This window comes from Coregonus lavaretus (assembly GCF_964263955.1).
Source record: "Coregonus lavaretus genome assembly, chromosome: 3".
In the NCBI taxonomy this organism is placed as follows: domain Eukaryota; kingdom Metazoa; phylum Chordata; class Actinopteri; order Salmoniformes; family Salmonidae; genus Coregonus; species Coregonus lavaretus.
Window position 1 is genome coordinate 42009891 of NC_139990.1, and position 22771 is coordinate 42032661.

General features: G+C 43.9%; 1 pseudogene across 1 annotated transcript in view; it reads left to right on the forward strand.

The window, feature by feature from the left end:
- The window catches only part of LOC311107354 (collagen alpha-1(XIV) chain-like), a 148862-nt pseudogene that overhangs the window by 35471 nt on the left and 90620 nt on the right, over nt 1–22771 (forward strand). The window contains exons 14-19 of the transcript in view: nt 1087–1209; nt 2578–2727; nt 6798–6914; nt 11810–11956; nt 18564–18638; nt 21065–21202. The product of the transcript in view is annotated as a collagen alpha-1(XIV) chain-like (transcript). The remainder of the gene's footprint in view (nt 1–1086; nt 1210–2577; nt 2728–6797; nt 6915–11809; nt 11957–18563; nt 18639–21064; nt 21203–22771) is intronic.

Consider the following 22771-nt stretch of genomic DNA (forward strand, 5'->3'; position numbering starts at 1 on the left):
GATCCGGACCCAGAACTGGGTCAATACGGACCGCAGGTCCCGACTAAAAATATTGGTCTGGATTCGACTCCTGGTATCATATGAACACACATAAGACATGGAAAATGTGTAGAATAGCAGGAAATTAGCTTTAAAACTGGTAAATGTTTCCTTTGCTCCGTGGCATAATGTGTAGAATTGCAGGAAATTAGCTTTAAAACTGCTACATTTTGCCTTCGCTCCGTGGCATAATGTGTAGAATTGTAGGAAATGAGCTTTAAAACTGCTACATTTTGCCTTCGCTCTGTGGCATAATGTGTAGAATTGCAGGAAATTAGCTTTAAAACTGCTACATTTTGCCTTCGCTCCGTGGCATAATGTGTAGAATTGTAGGAAATGAGCTTTAAAACTGCTACATTTTGCCTTCGCTCCGTGGCATAATGTGTAGAATTGCAGGAAATTAGCTTTACAAATCAAATTTTTTCTCTCTGCCAACAAGAATGGTGTGAACAGTTTGAGCTGTTTAGGGTTGCATGGGTTGCGAGGTGGGGCTTTGTTACTACGCTGATAAATGACAATATCCATCCGGACTTTTGCCAGCTAGGAAATCTGTGTGACCGGACCTTCTCAAGTAGTACTTGAGTACCGCTGCAGGGATCATAAGGCTCAGGCCAAAAGTAGTGCGGTCTGTAGGGATAGGGAGGTGCCTTTTCGGACTAGGATTGTCTCCTCTTTACAATTAAAATTAAAATGCCAAAGTGAATATATAGTCAAATATGTTTTTAAAGTGGAGAGCAGAGAGAGTGCAGTCCCTTTGGCTTTGGCCAGCTTGTATTCCAAATGAAACCCCAAACCTTGTAAAACCCAATAGTTCATAAATCACACATACATATGACTTTAATAACTCTAAATGTTTTGGATGGATGGAATCTGTGGTTTGTTTTGTTTCTCTACCAATCTTTTTGAACTACATCTTCACCAGTTTACCGTAAACCACATTGTATAAGTGACAGTTTCTCTACCAATCTTTTTGAACTGCATCTTTACCGGTGTACCATAAACCACAGTGTATAAGTGCCAGTTTCTCAACTATTCTTGTTTTGTCAGTGCCCCTCTCAGCACCTAGCAACCTGAGGGTGTCTGAGGAGTGGTTCAGCCGCTTCCGCATCACCTGGGACACGCCTCCTTCTCCCACCATGGGCTTCAGGGTAGTCTACCAACCCACCACTGGTACGTACACACCTTTTACAATATACATGTTACAATACACACATGTTACAATACACACATGTTACAATACACACATGTTACAATACACACATGTTACAATACAAACATGGTACAATACAAACACGGTACAATACACACAGTGTACAATACACACATTTTACAATATACAGATGTTATAATATACATGTTACAATACACACATGTTACAATACACACATAGTACAATACACCCATGTTACAATATACACATTACAATACACATGTTACAATACACACCTGTTACAATTCACACATGTTATAATGCTATAATAATGCTATATAATGTTATAATAATCCATCTCAGACAGTCTTCTAAACACCATTATTCTGTCTGCTGTCTCAGATAGTCTTTTAAACACCATTATTCTGTCTGCCGTCTCAGACAGTCTTTTAAACACCATTATTCTGTCTACCGTCTCAGACAGTCTTTTAATCACCATTATTCTGTCTGCTGTCTCAGACAGTCTTTTAAACACCATTATTTTGTCAGCCGTTTCAGTCTTTTCCATGGTAAACAGAAGGCTTGATGTGGGTGTAACACAAAGTGTGGGGAAATATCCCTCAGCTCTGTTTTCTACATGAAGAAACTACATGAGAACAGAAAGAAGAAAGAGTCTGTGGATGCATCCCAAATGGCACCCTATTCCCTATATAGTGCACTACTTTTGACCAGGATCCATAGTGCACTACATAGGAAATAGGTTGCCATTTGGGTGTCATCCTGTGACTGTGTGAGCCTCTGCTTTCTATTAGAAGCTCTGTAAATTGCCCTGTGGTCCAGAGAAATGGGTCCTCCACCTAGATTGAATGACTTCTACAACAAGAGGAACATGGGGCTCTCCGTCTGTCTGTTCTGTTACTGGAGAGGTGATTACTCTCACTACAGGAAATGTGTAACGCAGACGCTGGGAGACGAGAAGCAGGTACAGGGTTTAATAATAAATAAACACAGAACAGCTTCTGGACATGAGAAACACAACCACATCAATGCTGACTGGGGAATGAACCTGAGGGAGTGACAAATATAGGGGAGGTAATCAATGACGTGATGGAGTCCAGGTGAGTCCCATAATTAAGCGCAGGTGCGCGTAACGATGGTGGCAGGTGTGCGTAACGATGAGTGAACTGGTGTCCTGGAGCACCGGAGACGGGGAGCGCGGAGGTAGACGTGCCAGAATGTTCCATCCTCCTTCTCTTCTCTCTGCCAGCGCCTCCCTTCCTCATTGGCCAGACAGTCCTCAAATACATTTGGTTGAAATTGTTGGTGCAACATGATACGTGTGTGTGTCTCTATGTGTGTTGCTGAGCCAGTCTCTGTGTTTCCTACAGTGCCGGGGTCAGCTCTGGAGGCCTTTGTGGGAGACGACGTCAACACCATGCTGATCCTGAACCTGCAGAGTGACACTGAGTACAGTGTGAAGGTCATCGCTTCCTACACCACGGGATCCAGCCAACCACTCCAGGGCACCGCCAAAACATGTAACATATATTGCCTCTCTTGGTCAGGTTGTGTGGGTGAATGCATGTGTTTGTGTGTGTGTGTGTGTGTGTGTGTGTGTGTGTGTGTGTGTTGTTGACCCTGTGTGTGTGTGTTTGTGTGTGTGTGTGTGTCATCACCTCCTACACCACAGGATCCAGCGAACCCCTCACACACACACACACACACACACACACACACACACACACACACACACACACACCACCAATACATGTAAGGGATGGTGAATGATGTTAAGGTAGTTTAGGTAGACATGTAAGGGATGGTGAATGATGTTAAGGTAGTTTAGGTAGACATGTAAGGGATGGTGAATGATGTTAAGGTAGTTTAGGTAGACATGTAAGGGATGGTGAATGATGTTAAGGTAGTTTAGGTAGACAAAGGGAACGTTAGGGTCAAGTGTTGAATATGATACTTCCCTTCCTTTCAACTGCCAATACCAAGCAGCCACTTTGGATGAGATGTTAAATGTTTGTTCTCAAATTGAAGTAGGATGTGGACACCCGCTCGTCGAACATCTCATTCCAAAATCATGGGCATTGATATGGAGTTGGTCCCCCCTTTGCTGCTATAACAGCCTCCATACTTCTGGGAAGGCTTTCCACTAAATGTTGGAACATTGCTGCGGGGACTTGAATCCATTCAGCGACAAGAGCATTAGTGAGGTCGGGCACTGATGTTGGGCGATTAGGTCTGGCTCGCAGTCGGCGTTCCAATTCATCCCAAAGGTGTTCGATGGGGTTGAGGTCAGGGCTCTGTGTAGGCCAGTCAAGATCTTCCATACCGATCTCGACAAACTGTTTCTATATTGACCTCGCTTTGTGCACGGGGACATTGTCATGCTGAAACAGGAAAGGGCCTTCCCCAAACTGTTGCCACAAAGTTGAAAGCACAGAATCGTCTAGAATGTAATTGTATGCTGTAGCGTTAAGATTTCCCTTCACTGGAACTAAGGGGCCTAGCACGAACCATGAAAACCAGCCCCAGACCATTATTCCTCCACCACCAAACTTTAATGTTGGCACTATGCCTTGGGGCAGGTAGCGTTCTCCTGGCATCCTGGTCTGGGGCTGTTTTTCATGGTTCGAGCTAGGCCCCTTAGTTCCAGTAAAGGGACATCTTAAACACAGATTTGTCAGTCGGACTGCCAGATGGTGAAGCGTGATTCATCACTCCAGAGAACACGTTTCCACTGCTCCAGCGTCCAATGGCGCTGAGCTTTACACCACTCCAGCCGACACGTGGCATTGCGCATGGTGATCTTAGGCTTGTGTGCGGCTGCCATGGAAACCCATTTCATGAAGCTCCCGACGAACAGTTCTTGTGCTGAAGTTGCTTCCAGAGGAAGTTTGGAACTCGGTAGTGAGTGTTGCAACCGAGGACAGACACATTTTACGCGCTACGTGCTTCAGCACTCAGCGGTCCCGTTCTGTGAGCTTGTGTGGCCAACCACTTTGCGGCTGAGCCGTTGTTGCTCCTAGACGTTTCCACTTCACAATAACAGCACTTACAGTTGACCGGGGAAGCTCTAGCAGGGCAGAAATTTGACGAACTGACTTGTTGGAAAGGTGGCATCCTATGACGGTGCCACGTTGAAAGTCACTGAGTTCTTCAGTACGGGCCATTCTACTGCCAATGTTTGTCTATGGAGATTGCATGGCTGTGTACACCCGTCAGCAACGGGTGTGGCTGAAATTGCAGAATCCACTAATTTGAAAGGGGCATCCACATACCTTTGTATATATAGTGTATGTCTGCTCCTCTGAATCAGTTTGTAAAGATACATATTATTCATCACCATAATGCAACGCCCCTGGAGACTAAGCTTTAAAGTAGATTAATACATAGCTTTGTATTATGTTTGTATTACATTATTGCTGATAACATCAGATTCTCTTTGTTTGTTGAAGAGGATTTCACCACCCTGACGGACAGCTGAGAATATCAATATTCAGACAGACAGTCAGGGAAATAACATCCCTTTGCATATAAATTTGATATCAGCAGGTGCATCGTAATGTAATACATGCTTTTTAGCTTTTCTCATCAAAAGTAAATAGATTGTCTTTTTCATAAAGTCCTTCTGGCTGTCGGCAGAGCGTCACATCAGAATCCTGTTGTGTGACTACCTGAGAAGAGTGGTGTTTTCATCTGAGCTCAGTCAAATGAGATGTTCCAGAGACAGGAGACACACAGGAATGTGGAGATAATATCTATTCTCAACTGGCAGAACCAGGACATACTGCAAATCCACTAGCCACTCCATAATGGGAAGGTGGACCCAGAGCAATATGTCTTCATTTGTATACATGTACAATGAATGAATGAATAAATGGAAAATGAATTAATAATGAATGAATTGATATATACTGAGCATTAAATATATGCAGCACATCTCTATGTGGCTCTGAGTGGACCCCCCTGCTGTCACATAGTGTACAAGGCAGCTATTCCATTATAGAGAGAGCAACTTTAGCTCGTGACACAAATGACTTATGATGCATTGCAGTCTCTCTTTCACGCCAAACATACTGTGCAGTAGTTAATCTCCTCACGCTGCATATTCACCACAAAGATTTGTATCAATATTTCATGCATTTTCAATTTTAATTTGACCTTTAAATAATTAAATGCAACAATAGCTAAATTTTACCTGGTGTCTGTCTCTTCTATTCCATGGGTTTGTGTGGCAGAGTGTCTGTCTGTCCATGCATATAGACAGCTCATTAATAAAGAGTTATATAAGGAAGTTAAAGGTTGTATCCCAAACAGCACCTTATTCCCTATATAGTGCACCCATATGGCTCTGGTCAAAAGTAGTGTACTCTATAAGGGATAGGGTGCCATTTAGGACAAATCCAAAGGCTGTCACATACATTATTCACAAGGAAGAAAGATAATCCAACTGCCATGTGTTTTCATGACTTTCCCCTTTTGGAAGAGGGAAACAATCTGTATAGATATAGTAGTTGTAGAATGTGAATCCGATGTGTACGGGATGTGTCCTAATCTGACAGCTGTGTCATAGCTCTTTGATTTTATAGAGTTAGTCGTTCTACTCTAGAAATCTATATTCTACTTGATCAGATTATTAACTATATGATTCATGTTGTTTGGAGAAAGCAAAGTATACTGTGTATTGTGTAAATCAGATGGAAAAACTACTTCTGTGATTGCATTGCTCCTCTAAAATGAAATCATGAATTATCATTTAAAATATTAGTTTGTTGTTGCCGCTTTTGTTTTTCCAAACATGTTTGTTAGGGTTCTAGGGACTGTTTCAGTCTGTCTATTGTTTACGGTTCCTAACAGCTTTCATAAAGATTGGGGAATAGATTTTAACTTATTGCTCTCTATCAAAACGTCATATACTATTTAATCACTAAGATTAATAGCCTTTCTTTCCTTTGATAACAAATGAGAGTTGGATAGGACTCAGAAGTTGGACAAAAGTTATTTGTTCATATTTTCTTCCCATAAATCAGAATGAGTTGTTTAGCTGAGTGGATTAAATGAATTCCTTAAAGACACACATGCCTACACAGCTGGATTGATTGTGCTTCATTATGACACGTTATCAATAATACCAGCTTCCTGCTCTTTATCTGTCAATGTGATTAGCTAGGTTGACAGATTGCAATTCTCTGTCAGGTGTTGGGTTCAGTTCCTTCATGATGTAGGTAGTGATGTGGTGAGGTCATGATTGTGATGTGATTGTGATTTGATCATGATATTGATTGTGATTTGATGTGATTGTGATGACATTTGATGTGATTATGATCGTGTGAGGGTAATGGTGAAATTGATGTAATGGTGATGTTCTTCTGTCATTGTGATTGTGTTGATAAAATCTCTCTCTCTCTCTCTCCCCCTATTTCTCTCTCTCTCTCTCTCTCTCTCTCTCTCTCTCTCTCTCTCTCTCTCTCTCTTCTCTCTCTCTCTCTCTCTCTCTCTCTCTCTCTCTCTCTCTCTCTCTCTCTCTCTCTCTCTCTCTCTCTCTCTCTCTCTCTCCTCTCCCTCTCCCTCTCCCTCTCCCTCCCTCCCTCCTCAGTGTACCTGGGCGTGACCAACCTGAACACCTACCAGGTGATGATGTCCAGTTTGTGTGCCCAGTGGCAGCCCCATCGCCAGGCTAACCTCTACAGGGTGGTCATTGAGTCTCTGCTCAGTGAGTAGCACTTCTCTTTTACAAACTCTATAGTATAGCTTACTGAGATGGCTGGGGCTTTTTGACTAGCCCTTCTCTGACATGTTATTGCTGAATGTCCATGTGTTTTTGACTAGCTCTTCTCTGACAGGTTATAGTTGAATGCACATGTCTTTCACCTGGACTTGGACATAGGAAGAGGATGAAACCATTATGTAGTCTTTAAATGCCATAGGGTGTTATCATGGACATAAAGAGTGGTTGTTTTACTCCCGTGCTCTGACAGTGTTGCTATGCCACTTCTTAGCAACAAGCTTTAAGGACTTTCTCTCTTTTCTCTTTTATTGCCTATTTCCATCTCCCCGAACCTCACACAGGAGCTTATCTTCAAATCCACCAAATCCTCAGCTCTTCTCTCTCTCTCTCTCTCTCTCTCTCTCTCAGTTTCTGTCTCTAAACACAGGAGATTTGAGATCTGTTCAAATATTAAAACCAGATCCTGCCTCTAGTCCTTCCGTACGCCTTAAATTGCTCCGTCTGGGTCTCTCTGGCATTAGTTATATCTCATAGCTCACTGATATTATAGCACAGTTGATTGACTGCTAGGCAGGTATACAGTAGTAATGTGCTGTGTGGTTAGTGACAGCATGGCAGGTTGTGTTCAGCTCTGTGTGGTTAGTGACAGCATGGCAGGTTGTGTTCAGCTCTGTGTGGTTAATGACAGCATGGCAGGTTGTGTTCAGCTCTGTGTGGTTAGTGACAGCATGGCAGGTTGTGTTCAGCTCTGTGTGGTTAGTGACAGCATGGCAGGTGGTGTTCAGCTCTGTGTGGTTAATGACAGCATGGCAGGTTGTGTTCAGCTCTGTGTGGTTAATGACAGCATGGCAGGTTGTGTTGAGCTCTGTGTGGTTAATGACAGCATGGCAGGTTGTGTTCAGCTCTGTGTGGTTAGTGACAGCATGGCAGGTTGTGTTCAGCTCTGTGTGGTTAGTGACAGCATGGCAGGTTGTGTTCAGCTCTGTGTGGTTAATGACAGCATGGCAGGTTGTGTTGAGCTCTGTGTGGTTAGTGACAGCATGTCAGGTTGTGTTCAGCTCTGTGTGGTTAGTGACAGCATGGCAGGTTGTGTTCAGCTCTGTGTGGTTAGTGACAGCATGGCAGGTTGTGTTCAGCTCTGTGTGGTTAGTGACAGCATGGCAGGTTGTGTTCAGCTCTGTGTGGTTAGTGACAGCATGGCAGGTTGTGTTCAGCTCTGGTGTGGTTAGTGACAGCATGGCAGGTTGTGTTCAGCTCTGGTGTGGTTAGTGACAGCATGGCAGGTTGTGTTCAGCTCTGTGTGGTTAGTGACAGCATGGCAGGTTGTGTTCAGCTCTGTGTGGTTAGTGACAGCATGGCAGGTTGTGTTCAGCTCTGTGTGGTTAATGACAGCATGGCAGGTGGTGTTCAGCTCTGTGTGGTTAGTGACAGCATGGCAGGTTGTGTTCAGCTCTGTGTGGTTAGTGACAGCATGGCAGGTTGTGTTCAGCTCTGTGTGGTTAGTGACAGCATGGCAGGTTGTGTTCAGCTCTGTGTGGTTAGTGACAGCATGGCAGGTTGTGTTCAGCTCTGTGTGGTTAGTGACAGCATGGCAGGTGGTGTTCAGCTCTGTGTGGTTAGTGACAGCATGGCAGGTTGTGTTCAGCTCTGTGTGGTTAGTGACAGCATGGCAGGTTGTGTTCAGCTCTGTGTGGTTAGTGACAGCATGGCAGGTTGTGTTCAGCTCTGTGTGGTTAGTGACAGCATGGCAGGTTGTGTTCAGCTCTGTGTGGTTAGTGACAGCATGGCAGGTGGTGTTCAGCTCTGTGTGGTTAGTGACAGCATGGCAGGTTGTGTTCAGCTCTGTGTGGTTAGTGACAGCATGGCAGGTTGTGTTCAGCTCTGTGTGGTTAGTGACAGCATGGCAGGTTGTGTTCAGCTCTGTGTGGTTAGTGACAGCATGGCAGGTTGTGTTCAGCTCTGTGTGGTTAGTGACAGCATGGCAGGTTGTGTTCAGCTCTGTGTGGTTAATGACAGCATGGCAGGTTGTGTTCAGCTCTGTGTGGTTAGTGACAGCATGGCAGGTTGTGTTGAGCTCTGTGTGGTTAGTGACAGCATGGCAGGTTGTGTTCAGCTCTGTGTGGTTAGTGACAGCATGGCAGGTTGTGTTGAGCTCTGTGTGGTTAGTGACAGCATGTCAGGTTGTGTTCAGCTCTGTGTGGTTAGTGACAGCATGGCAGGTTGTGTTGAGCTCTGTGTGGTTAATGACAGCATGGCAGGTTGTGTTCAGCTCTGTGTGGTTAGTGACAGCATGGCAGGTTGTGTTGAGCTCTGTGTGGTTAGTGACAGCATGGCAGGTTGTGTTCAGCTCTGTGTGGTTAGTGACAGCATGGCAGGTTGTGTTGAGCTCTGTGTGGTTAGTGACAGCATGGCAGGTTGTGTTCAGCTCTGTGTGGTTAGTGACAGCATGGCAGGTTGTGTTCAGCTCTGTGTGGTTAGTGACAGCATGGCAGGTTGTGTTCAGCTCTGTGTGGCTAGTGGGAGAGTAACAACAACTTTCATAGCATAATAACCATTATGTTGTTTACCCTGTGTTTTACTGTCGATCCATGTTACCTGTACTGTCTGACAAGGGTTTGGTGTTTGTAGGGATCAGCTGTGTGTGTGTGTGTGTTTATTCTCTCTGGAGTCCATTGCAAGTATACAAGGAGTGTAGTAGGCTTATAGCAATTCATGTAATTTAAAGAAGTCAGTCTTTGTAACATTTAGCTAATAATTATATAATAATGATCAGTTTTACACTTCATGGCAACTGGTTAATATTGAGGAAATCTCTATTTTCTGCCCAGATATGTGACGACAAAAATGCACTGGTTAAATCAAATATCTACTGTATAATAAGGATAGTGGTATTTGTTGGGGTGGTTTGATGTTGTAGCCAAGACTTCAGACCATCTTCCACATAGCTGGGCTTTAAAAAGGGTATTTCAGTGAAAACGTCCCACCCAGTTGTTTAGCTCAGGAATCAGCAGTCATACGACTCTGGTACATATTTGGTTTATCCCATTATTGGATTAGTGTTTCTTTGGTCCCTATTCCTGGCCATTATTACATGGAACCATCTAGATTGTAAAGCAGAACCCTCATAAATCTCCTTCTGTAAATGGGATGCAGAGACACAATATCCCTGATATAACATAATTCAGAGAAATTATTATCATTTTTTAAATTCCTCCTGTTCAGCATTTATTTTCGAAATGAAAGAAAATACAAATCTGTGTCTCCTTTTTGTTATTCAGCTCCGACTAGCTAAGACCATGGCCCGTAGGGCTCTGATCAAAGTACTGCACTATATAGGGAATAGGGTGCCATTTGAGATGCAGACAAAGTACTGCCTCTATCCCTGCCAGACAGACAGACAGAGGAAGGAAATCCCTGGAAGGAGAGATTTGAGGAATTAGAATTTAGAATCCAGGAGCAGCCAGAGAAAATCTAGAAGGCAGAGTTCCAGATTATTTAGCTCTATTGTCCTCTGTTCTGATTCTGACTGACTGAGTCACATACAGATCAGTGGCCCAGGATATCTGACTGCAGGAGCCACAGATCATGTTAAATCCACAGGAATGGTGTGTTTGTATGTGTGTGCGCGTGTTCATGCGTGTGTGCGTGTGTGTGTTTGCCTCAACTGGCTGCTTCAAGATCATACTCTCTGTTTATTATCTATGCATAGTCACTTTACTCCTACCTACATGTACAAATTACCTTGACTAACCTGTACCCCTGCACATTGAGTCGGTACCGGTACCCCCTGTATATAGCCTCATTATTGTTATTTTATTGTGTTACTTTTTATTTTATTTTTTACTTTAGTTTATTTAGTAAATATTTTCTTAACTCTATTTCTTGAACTGCATTGTTGGTTAAGGGCTTGTAAGTAAGCATTTCACGGTAAGGTCTACACCTGTTGTATTCGGCACATGTGACAAATACAATTTGATTTGATTTAAAGATGTTTCAGCTGCTGACAACCTTTTTAAAAAACAGGTTGCATCTGATGACTCCCGAGTGGCGCAGTGGTCTAAGGCACTGCATCGCAGTGCTAGCTGTGCCACTAGAGATCCTGGTTCGAATCCAGGCTCTGTCATAGCCGGCCGCGACCGGGAGACCAATGGGGCGGCGCGTAATTGGCCCAGCGTCGTCCAGGGTAGGGGAGGGAATGGCCGGCAGGGATGTAGCTCAGTTGACAGAGCATGGCGTTTGCAACGCCAGGGTTGTGGGTTTGATTCCCACAGGGGGTATGAAAATTTAAAAAATGTATGCATTAACTGTAAGTCGCTCTGGATAAGAGCGTCTGCTAAATGACTAAAATGTAAATGATGTGGCAGAGTCTCGATGTCATTTATTTTGGCAAGAACACACCTTTGGAAAATATTTGCGATAATGAAGTTGATGAATGGACACCATTAGTCAGTTCACTCTGTCTTTCCTTCAATGATGCTGACATTAGAGGTCCACACTGTTCTTCCATAGAACGCTGTTCTTCCATAGAACGCTGTTCTTTCATAGAACTCTGTTCTTCCATAGAACGCTGTTCTTCCATAGAACTCTGTTCTTCCATAGAACTCTGTTCTTCTATAGAACGCTGTTCTTCCAGAGAACTCTCTTCTTCCATAGAACTCTGTTCTAACAGAGAAATCTATTTAAACAGATATTTCTGTTCCGTTCTGTAACAAGGTTTCACCAGGGCTGTGTTCAGTAGGTTGTGGGACGTTCAGATAGAAATGTATTAAATAGAAGAGACATGCCTCTCTGACATCTAGACTAAGGAATCTGTCTGGAAGGACCATGTTGTACTCTCTGGTTGTGAAGGTTAATTGTTGTTGTTGTTGTTGTCTCTCCAGATGGCCAGAAGCAGGAAGTGAGTGTTGGAGGCTCTGCATCTAGACAGTGTTTCTATGGTCTGACTCCTAACAGCCAGTATCAGATCAGTGTTTCCACCCAGCTACAGGACATGGAGGGGCCTGCTGTTACCACCATCACTACTACACGTATGTACCAACTCACCTCAACACTCTCATCATGGACACAACACGTACAGTGGGGAGAACAAGTATTTGATACACTGCCGATTTTGCAGGTTTTCCTACTTACAAAGCATGTAGAGGTCAGTAATTTTTATCATGGTTACACTTCAACTGTGAGAGACGGAATCTAAAACAAAAATCCAGAAAAGCACATTGTATGATTTTTAAGTAATGAATTTGCATTTTATTGCATGACATAAGTATTTGATACATCAGAAAAGCAGAACTTAATATTTGGTACAGAAACCTTTGTTTGCAATTACAGAGATCATACGTTTTCTGTAGGTCTTGACCAGGTTTGCACACACTGCAGCAGGGATTTTGGCCCACTCCTCCATACAGACCTTCTCCAGATCCTCCAGGTTTCGGGGTTGTCGCTGGGCAATACGGACTTTCAGCTCCCTCCAAAGATTTTCTATTGGGTTCAGGTCTGGAGACTGGCTAGGCCACTCCAGGACCTTGAGATGCTTCTTACGAAGCCACTCCTTAGTTGCCCTGGCTGTGTGTTTTGGGTCATTGTCATGCTGGAAGACCCAGCCACGACCCATCTTCAATGCTCTTACTGAGAGAAGCAGGTTGTTGGCCAAGATCTCGCGATACATGGCCCCATCCATCCTCCCCCAATACGGTGCAGTCGTCCTGTCCCATTTGCAGAAAAGCATCCCCAAAGAATGATGTTTCCACCTCCATGCTTCACGGTTGGGATGGTGTTCTTGGGGTTGTACTCATCCTTCTTCTTCCTCCAAACACGGCGAGTGGAGTTTAGACCAAAAAGCTCTATTTTTGTCTCATCAGACCACATGACCTTCTCCCATTCCTCCTCTGGATCATCCAGATGGTCATTGGCAAACTTCAGACGGGCCTGGACATGCGCTGGCTTGAGCAGGGGGACCTTGCGTGTGCTGCAGGATTTTAATATATGACAGCGTAGTGTGTTACTAATGGTTTTCTTTGAGACTGTGGACCCAGCTCTCTTCAGGTCATTGACCTGGTCCTGCCGTGTAGTTCTGGGCTGATCCCTCACCTTCCTCATGATCATTGATGCCCCACGAGGTGAGATCTTGCATGGAGCCCCAGACCGAGGGTGATTGACCGTCATCTTGAACTTCTTCCATTTTCTAATAATTGCGCCAACAGTTGTTGCCTTCTCACCAAGCTGCTTGCCTATTGTCCTGTAGCCCATCCCAGCCTTGTGCAGGTCTACAATTTTATCCCTGATGTCCTTACACAGCTCTCTGGTCTTGGCCATTGTGGAGAGGTTGGAGGCTGTTTGATTGAGTGTGTGGACAGGTGTCTTTTATACAGGTAACGAGTTCAAACAGGTGCAGTTAATACAGGTAATGAGTGGAAAACAGGAGGGCTTCTTAAAGAAAAACTAACAGGTCTGTGAGAGCCGTAATTCTTACTGGTTGGTAGGTGATCAAATACTTATGTCATGCAATAAAATTCAAATTAATTACTTAAAAATCATACAATGTGATTTTCTGGATTTTTGTTTTAGATTCCGTCTCTCACAGTTGAAGTGTACCTATGATAAAAATTACAGACCTCTACATGCTTTGTAAGTAGGAAAACCTGCAAAATCGGCAGTGTATCAAATACTTGTTCTCCCCACTGTATGTACCAACTTACCTCAACACTCTCATCATGGACACAACACGTATGCACCAACTTACCTCAACACTCTCATCATGGACACAACACGTATGTACCAATTTACCTCAACACTCTCATCATGGACACAACACGTACAGTGGGGAGAACAAGTATTTGATACACTGCCAATGTTGCAGGTTTTCCTACTTACAAAGCATGTAGAGGTCTGTAATTTTTATCATAGGTACACTTCAACTGTGAGAGACGGAATCTAAAACAAAAATCCAGAAAATCACATTGTATGATTTTTAAGTAATTAATTTGCATTTTATTGCATGACATAAGTATTTGATTACCTACCAACCAGTAAGAATTCCGGCTCTCACAGACCTGTTATTTTTTCTTTAAGAAGCCCTCCTGTTCTCCACTCATTACCTGTATTAACTGCACCTGTTTGAACTCGTTACCTGTATAAAAGACACCTGTCCACGCACTCAATCAAACAGACTCCAACCTCTCCATTAGTAACACACTACGCCGTCATGGATTAAAATCCTGCAGCGCACGCAAGGTCCCCCTGCTCAAGCCAGCGCATGTCCAGGCCCGTCTAAAGTTTGCCAATGACCATCTGGATGATCCAGAGGAGGAATGGGAGAAGGTCATGTGGTCTGATGAGACAAAAATAGAGCTTTTTGGTCTAAACTCCACTCGCCGTGTTTGGAGGAAGAAGAAGGATGAGTACAACCCCAAGAACACCATCCCAACCGTGAAGCATGGAGGTGGAAACATCATTCTTTGGGGATGCTTTTCTGCAAAGGGGACAGGACGACTGCACCGTATTGAGGGGAGGATGGATGGGGCCATGTATCGCGAGATCTTGGCCAACAACCTCCTTCCCTCAGTAAGAGCATTGAATATGGGTCGTGGCTGGGTCTTCCAGCATGACAACGACCCGAAACACATACAGTGGGGAAAAAAAGTATTTAGTCAGCCACCAATTGTGCAGGTTCTCCCACTTAAAAAGATGAGAGATGCCTGTAATTTTCATCATAGGTACACGTCAACTATGACAGACAAATTGAGGAAAAAATTTCCAGAAATTCACATTGTAGGATTTTTAATGAATTTATTTGCAAATTATGGTGGAAAATAAGTATTTGGTCAAACAAGCAAGATTTCTGGCTCTCACAGACCTGTAACTTCTTCTTTAAGAGGCTCCTCTGTCCTCCACTCGTTACCTGTATTAATGGCACCTGTTTGAACTTGTTATCAGTATAAAAGACACCTGTCCACAACCTCAAACAGTCACACTCCAAACTCCACTATGGCCAAGACCAAAGAGCTGTCAAAGGACACCAGAAACAAAATTGTAGACCTGCACCAGGCTGGGAAGACTGAATCTGCAATAGGTAAGCAGCTTGGTTTGAAGAAATAAACTGTGGGAGCAATTATTAGGAAATGGAAGACATACAAGACCACTGATAATCTCCCTCGATCTGGGGCTCCACGCAAGATCTCACCCCGTGGGGTCAAAATGATCACAAGAACGGTGAGCAAAAATCCCAGAACCACACGGGGGGACCTAGTGAATGACCTGCAGAGAGCTGGGACCAAAGTAACAAAGCCTACCATCAGTAACACACTACGGCGCCAGGGACTCAAATCCTGCAGTGCTAGACGTGTCCCCCTGCTTAAGCCAGTACATGTCCAGGCCCGTCTGAAGTTTGCTAGAGTCCAGAAGAGGATTGGGAGAATGTCATATGGTCAGATGAAACCAAAATATAACTTTTTGGTAAAAACTCAACTCGTCGTGTTTGGAGGACAAAGAATGCTGAGTTGCATCCAAAGAACACCATACCTACTGTGAAGCATGGGGGTGGAAACATCATGCTTTGGGGCTGTTTTTCTGCAAAGGGACCAGGATGACTGATCCGTGTAAAGGAAAGAATGAATGGGGCCATGTTTCGTGAGATTTTGAGTGAAAACCTCCTTCCATCAGCAAGGGCATTGAAGATGAAACGTGAAAAAAAGTATTTAGTCAGCCACCAATTGTGCAAGTTCTCCCACTTAAAAAGATGAGAGAGGCCTGTAATTTTCATCATAGGTACACGTCAACTATGACAGACAAATTGAGGAAATTTAGGATTTGTTATGAATTTATTTGCAAATTATGGTGGAAAATAAGTATTTGGCTACCTACAAACAAGCAAGAATTCTGGCTCTCACAGACCTGTAACTTCTTCTTTAAGAGGCTCCTCTGTCCTCCACTCGTTACCTGTATTAATGGCACCTGTTTGAACTTGTTATCAGTATAAAAGACACCTGTCCACAACCTCAAACAGTCACACTCCAAACTCCACTATGGCCAAGACCAAAGAGCTGTCAAAGGACACCAGAAACAAAATTGTAGACCTGCACCAGGCTGGGAAGACTGAATCTGCAATAGGTAAGCAGCTTGGTTTGAAGAAATCAACTGTGGGAGCAATTATTAGGAAATGGAAGACATACAAGACCACTGATAATCTCCCTCGATCTGGGGCTCCACGCAAGATCTCACCCCGTGGGGTCAAAATGATCACAAGAACGGTGAGCAAAAATCCCAGAACCACACGGGGGGACCTAGTGAATGACCTGCAGAGAGCTGGGACCAAAGTAACAAAGCCTACCATCAGTAACACACTACGCCGCCAGGGACTCAAATCCTGCAGTGCCAGACGTGTCCCCCTGCTTAAGCCAGTACATGTCCAGGCCCGTCTGAAGTTTGCTAGAGTGCATTTGGATGATCCAGAAGAGGATTGAGAGAATGTCATATGTCATATGGTCAGATGAAACCAAAATAGAACTTGTCGTGTTTGGAGGACAAAGAATGCTGAGTTGCATCCAAAGAACACCATACCTACTGTGAAGCATGGGGGTGGAAACATCATGCTTTGGGGCTGTTTTTCTGCAAAGGGACCAGCACGACTGATCCGTGTAAAGGAAAGAATGAATGGGGCCATGTATCGTGTGATTTTGAGTGAAAACCTCCTTCCATCAGCAAGGGCATTGAAGATGAAACGTGGCTGGGTCTTTCAGCATGACAATGATCCCAAACACACCACCCGGGCAACGAAGGAGTGGCTTCGCAAGAAGCATTTCAAGGTCCTGGAGTGGCCTAGCCAGTCTCCAGATCTCAACCCCATAGAAAATCTTTGGAGGGAGTTGAAAGTCCGTGTTGCCCAGCGACAGCCCCAAAACATCACTGCTCTAGAGGAGATCTGCATGGAGGAATGGGCCAAAATACCAGCAACAGTGTGTGAAAACCTTGTGAAGACTTACAGAAAACGTTTGACCTGTGTCATTGCCAACAAAGGGTATACAGTATAACAAAATATTGAGAAACTTTTGTTATTGACCAAATACTTATTTTCCACCATAATTTGCAAATTAATTAATAAAAAATCCTACAATGTGATTTTCTGGATTTTTTTCCTCATTTTGTCTGTCATAGTTGACGTGTACCTATGATTAAAATTACAGGCCTCTCTCATCTTTTTAAGTGGGAGAACTTGCACAATTGGTGGCTGACTAAATACTTTTTTTCCCCACTGTATGTACCAACTTACCTCAACACTCTCATCATGGACACAACACGTATGTACCAACTTACCTCAACACTCTCATCATGGACACAACACGTATGTACCAACTTACCTCAACACTCTCATCATGGACACAACACGTATGTACCAACTTACCTCAACACTCTCATCATGGACACAACACGTATGTACCAACTTACCTCAACACTCTCATCATGGACACAACACGTATGTACCAACTTACCTCAACACTCTCATCATGGACACAACACGTATGTACCAACTTACCTCAACACTCTCATCATGGACACAACACGTATGTACCAACTTACTTCAACACTCTCATCATGGACACACCACTTATGTACCAACTTACTTCAACACTCTCATCATGGAAACAACACCTAGGTGTCAACTTCACTCAGAGTCTCTCTTATGGGAGTATAACATAATTACCAGCTATGAACATTGGATTGGATTTATTGGCTGTAGAAATTAAGATGAGATTTCATACTGTATGTAACCCATTGAAACGGAAGAGTCAATCATGTGAGGCTGAAAGCAGTGGGCAGCCATAGATCCACCATAGAACCGATCATTCCACCGTTCGTCCAGCCCATGCAATCGCCCACAGATAGCAGCCTTGTTCCCATTACCTTGAATGGTTGTTGTGACCTAGCGACTGACTGGCCTGTAGATCACCTCAGCTCAGTCAAGACAAAGCATGCTTTCTCTCCTTTTGTCTGGTAAATTAAATATTCCCCCCATAGCTGCTCTCTGTTGGCCGAGCACCAGTCACAACTAATTTCACCTCCTCTTAGGCTGCATCCCAAATAGCAGCCTACTCCCTACATATATAACGGGAAAAGGGTGTAATTTTGGATACAGCGTCAGTCCCTGCAGCACGAGTGTCACTTAGAAACGACAATAGCAGGCTAATGATGCAGCCCATTGGCAAAGCAACGAGGTGGGGAGAACTGGTCTGTTTAGGGACAGGAGATGCTCACTCAGTGTCAGGGATACAGATAGCAGCTCTCCCTCAGGAGTACTTTACAAGGCTGCTGCTACTGCTGATACCGCTGCTGCTGTTAAAAATAGACAGTTTCACTACCATCACTCACCACAGCAAAACCTCCCTGCCTTATCCAAAAGAGAGGGATTGTTTGGGGACAGCAGGGGTGAGGTAGGTGGACACTGGCAGGTGTGTGTTTGTGTGTGTGTGTGTGTGTGTGTGTGTGTGTGTGTGTGTGTGTGTGTGTGTGTGTGTGTGTGTGTGTGTGTGTGTGTGTGTGTGTGTGTGTGTGTGTGTGTGTGTGTGTGCGTGTGTGTGTGGATACAGAGGTGTGATGGATGTACTGTGATGATTTATGTGCTTGTCTCTCTGTGTGTTGTAGTTCTTGCCCCCATCCAGCCACCGACACCACCCCCCACGTCACCCCCCCTACCGACCATACCGCCCGCCAAGGAAGGTAAGAGAGAGCTGCCACTGTGTGTCCGCGCACACGCACGCGCACTCGCGCACACACACACACACACACACACCAACACCCCTATCTGCCAGTGTCCACCTTCCTCTCCCCTGCTGTTCCCAGCATAGTGTGACCTTTCTCAAACCCACACTACATCTCTGATGACAGCTCACCTTTACTTCAGCACGCTGAGGTACCACAGCTATAAATATGACTAACTTTTATACCAAATGAACCACATTATACAATCACCAAACAAGTACCGGTACTTAGTTGTATTTTTCAGCTGAAGAAGAGTTTTTGGAGATAAATACAACTTTTTAACTCTTCTGTCTTGGGGAGTATACAGCATCTTATCAAACATTTGCAGCGCGTCTCAGACAAGCAGCAGCTCCTGCCTGTGCTATTTACATAGCATCTGCATACATTAGTTATTACATTAGCTGAAGCTTTGCTTCCTCTCTCCTTTACTGACCTTCATATACACACTACCAAATATTATAGGCAGACAGCTCCCTGGGGGGTTTAAGTCCTGGTCCATAATCATCAGATTTGAGATAAGTATAAGTTCTGCACAGGGTGAATTAAATAAGAAATAAGAACATGATTTTTTACAGCATCATAATAGAGTGAAAACATCTTGAGCTTTTATCAGTGTATTCTCAGCAAAGTTCTCAAGGTCGTTTTTTCAGGGGGGATTAGTTGAATATTGCATTTTGGATATTATCTCTAGCTCCTAATAATAGTAGAAGTCAGAAGTCAGCAACTTCTTCTCAATCGCATTGGAGGAGAAGGTCCGATGGGCGGGACCTTGGAACTTCTCCAATGCGTTTTGTGAAGGAGGCGAGGACAGAGGATGGGAGGAATCGATGAAAGACAAATTGAGAAAGAGCCTTGCACACTTCTATCCCCCCATGATGCACTGCTGCCTGGCCGTGTATCAAGCCTTCCTCCCATCCTGTCGATACTTCCTGTGCGGTTTGATTAGAACCCTGCCATTAGAACCTTCCCTTAAGAACTCTCCCATCATTCTAAGAACTCTGCTATAATTCTAAGCACTTAAGACTAAACACATTTCTCCCACCTCTAGAGGTTTGTACCAGTCAATTTAAGGTTATAATTCTAACTCTCTGGCTTGTTTAAATAAAGATCAACCAGGCCAGACATTTCTCTTGTCATTCCTCTACACTCTTAGAAAAAAGGTGCTTTCTAGAATCTAAAAGGGTTCTTCGGCTGTCCCCATAGGAGAACCCTTTTGGAACCCTTTTTTCTAAGAGTGTAGCCCAGGGTTTCTCAACCTTCTTTATACCAGGCACCGGCAAGCTATGGTCCTTCTTGTGCCAAGGACCGGCAAGCTATGGTCCTTCTTATGCCAATGATCGGCAAGCTATGGTCCTTCTTGTGCCAAGGACCGGCAAGCTATACTTCTTCCTAGCATTGGAGAACTGGCAAAATTCGTGTCAGCTAACTGTCTGAGAGACTGGCCAGCTCTAGTCATTCCTCACATTCTGAGAGATCAATCTGCTCCCAGTCTGGCTGAGGTCTGTATATGGCCGGAGAATACAGTAACTGGATATTAAAGGCACAGCGCAGTAAAAAATGTGATTTTCCTGTTTTTCTTTATATATTTCCACACTATGAGGTTGGAATAATACTGTGAAATTGTGATAATTATGATAAAGCCCTTTAGTGCAAGAGCTTTTTTGAAAGACAGCCTGTTTTAGTGGGATGGAGTTTTGGCCTGCTTTGTGACATCACCAGACGGTAAATTAGTTAATAGACCAATAAGAAAGAGATTTCCAAACCTCTCTGCCAATAACAGCTAGTTTTCAGTTTTCCTCTCTCCACTCAGACCACTCCCAGACAGTCCTAGCAACATTCTTGCTTGAGAAATTGGTCTTTGCTTTGCTAAGAAGCAATTTTGTGTATTTTTTTGTTAACCATTTTATTGAAATAATCACAGAAAGGTACTTAATGTTACCAGAAATGATTTGATATTGAGATAAAAAATGGCTACATTGGAGCTTTAATTAGCAAGAAGGAAAGTCTTATCTGTCTCTGTGTAGTAGTAAGTAGATAAAGCTTCTGAGGAGACAGAGAGACAGATAGTTGGATAGTTCATCACCACTCACCACCAGCTGGCCTGTTGTAATGAGACTGAAGAGTTGAGAGGCTTACCAGCTGGCCTGTTGTAAATGAGACTGAAGATTTGAGGCTTACCAGCTGGCCTGTTGTAAAGAGACTGAAGAGTGTGATGCTTACCAGCTGGCCTGTTGTAATGAGACTGAAGAGTTGTGATGCTTACCAGCTGGCCTGTTGTAATGAGACTGAAGAGTTGAGGCTTCTGTCTCTGTGTTTGGAATTCATCTCTAACCTAGTTCCATATCTCATTTCCCTCCCTCGCTCCTGCCTCCCTCCCTCCCCAGTCTGTAAGGCAGCCAAAGCTGACTGGTCTTCTTGGTGGACGGCTCTTGGAGCACGGAGACGACAACTTCCAGAAGATTATACGCTTCCTGTACAGTACGATGGGAGCTCTGGATCGGATTGGTCCTGACGGCACACAGGTAAGACCAATGACAACACCCCCATATTATAGAGTTATGCATTCAGCAAATATAGCCACATAGGTCAAAATATAATGTAAACAATGAATGAATTAATAAATTAAATACAACCCAATGCATGCTGTTGAAGGGGACCATTTTCTAACAGTAACCTGATTTCATCCATCTCAGCCACTGATGTTGAGAAAGCAAGGAGTCCTATGGGTGGCTGGTCTAGTCTAGTATACACAGGCTTAGGTTTAGAGAAAGCCTGTGCCAACATCACCAAACAGACCCACATCTAAACCAGGTCCCAAGGTAGAGACCATTATGTTGGAATAGACTGGTGTCTAGACATTACAAACAGAGCCCATAGATCTTCATCAAGCCTCCTCTTTCAAACCGTTCACAGTCCATTACTGAGGAGCTGGTGGGTTATTGACACAAGGCTGCATTACTAAAGTCCTCAGTAATGGAGGAATCTGAGCTGAGGTGCAGAGGGTCCTGGCTAGAGTAGTTAGGCTCTCAGACAGACAGACAGACAGACAGACAGACAGACAGACAGACAGACAGACAGACAGACAGACAGACAGACATGAGGAGAGAGAAGGGAAGCGGCACATTGAAGGAAGAGGAGGGACAGAGATAGATTCATAAGGGGACATAAGGGGAGTGAGTAACAGAGACATCTGTTCTAAAGATGTTGCAAAATAGTTGCTAAGATGCCAATGAAAGCATGCATCCAGTATGTGACTATAAGTTATGGATTCTTTATGGGCAACTTACACTGAACAAAAATATAAATGCAACATGGAAAGTGTCGGTCCCATGTTTCATGAGCTGAAATAAAAAATCCCAGACATTTCCATACGCACAAAAAGCTTATTTCTCTCAAATTTGGTGCACAAATTTGTTTACATTGCTGTTAGTGAGCATTTCACCTTTGCCAAGAAATCATCCACCTGACAGGTGTGGCATATCAAGAAGCTGATTAGACAGCATGATCATGGTCCTCTGTAGCTCAGCTGGTAGAGCACGGCGCTTGTAACGCCAAGGTAGTGGGTTCGATCCCCGGGACCACCCATACACACAAAAAAAAAAATTTATGCACGCATGACTGTAAGTCGCTTTGGATAAAAGCGTCTGCTAAATGGCATATTATTTATTTTATTTATTTATCATTACACAGGTGTGCTGGAGACAATTTTAGGCCACTCTAAAATGTGCAGTTTTGTCACACAACACAATGCCACAGATGTCTAAAGTTTTGAGGGAGTGTGCAATTGGCATGCTGACTGCAGGAATGTCCACCAGAGCTGTTGCCAGAAAATTTAATGTTAATTTCTCTACCATAAACCGCCTCCAACATCGTTTTAGAGAATTTGGCAGTACATCCAACCAGCCTCACAACCGCAGACCACTTGTATGGCGTCGTGTGTGGGCGAGCGGTTTGCTGATGTCAACGTTGTGAACAGAGTGCCCCATGGTGGTGGTGGGGTTATGGTATGGGCAGGCATAAGCTACGGACAACAAACACAATTGCATTTTATCGTTGGCAATTTGAATGCACAGAAATACCGTGATGACATC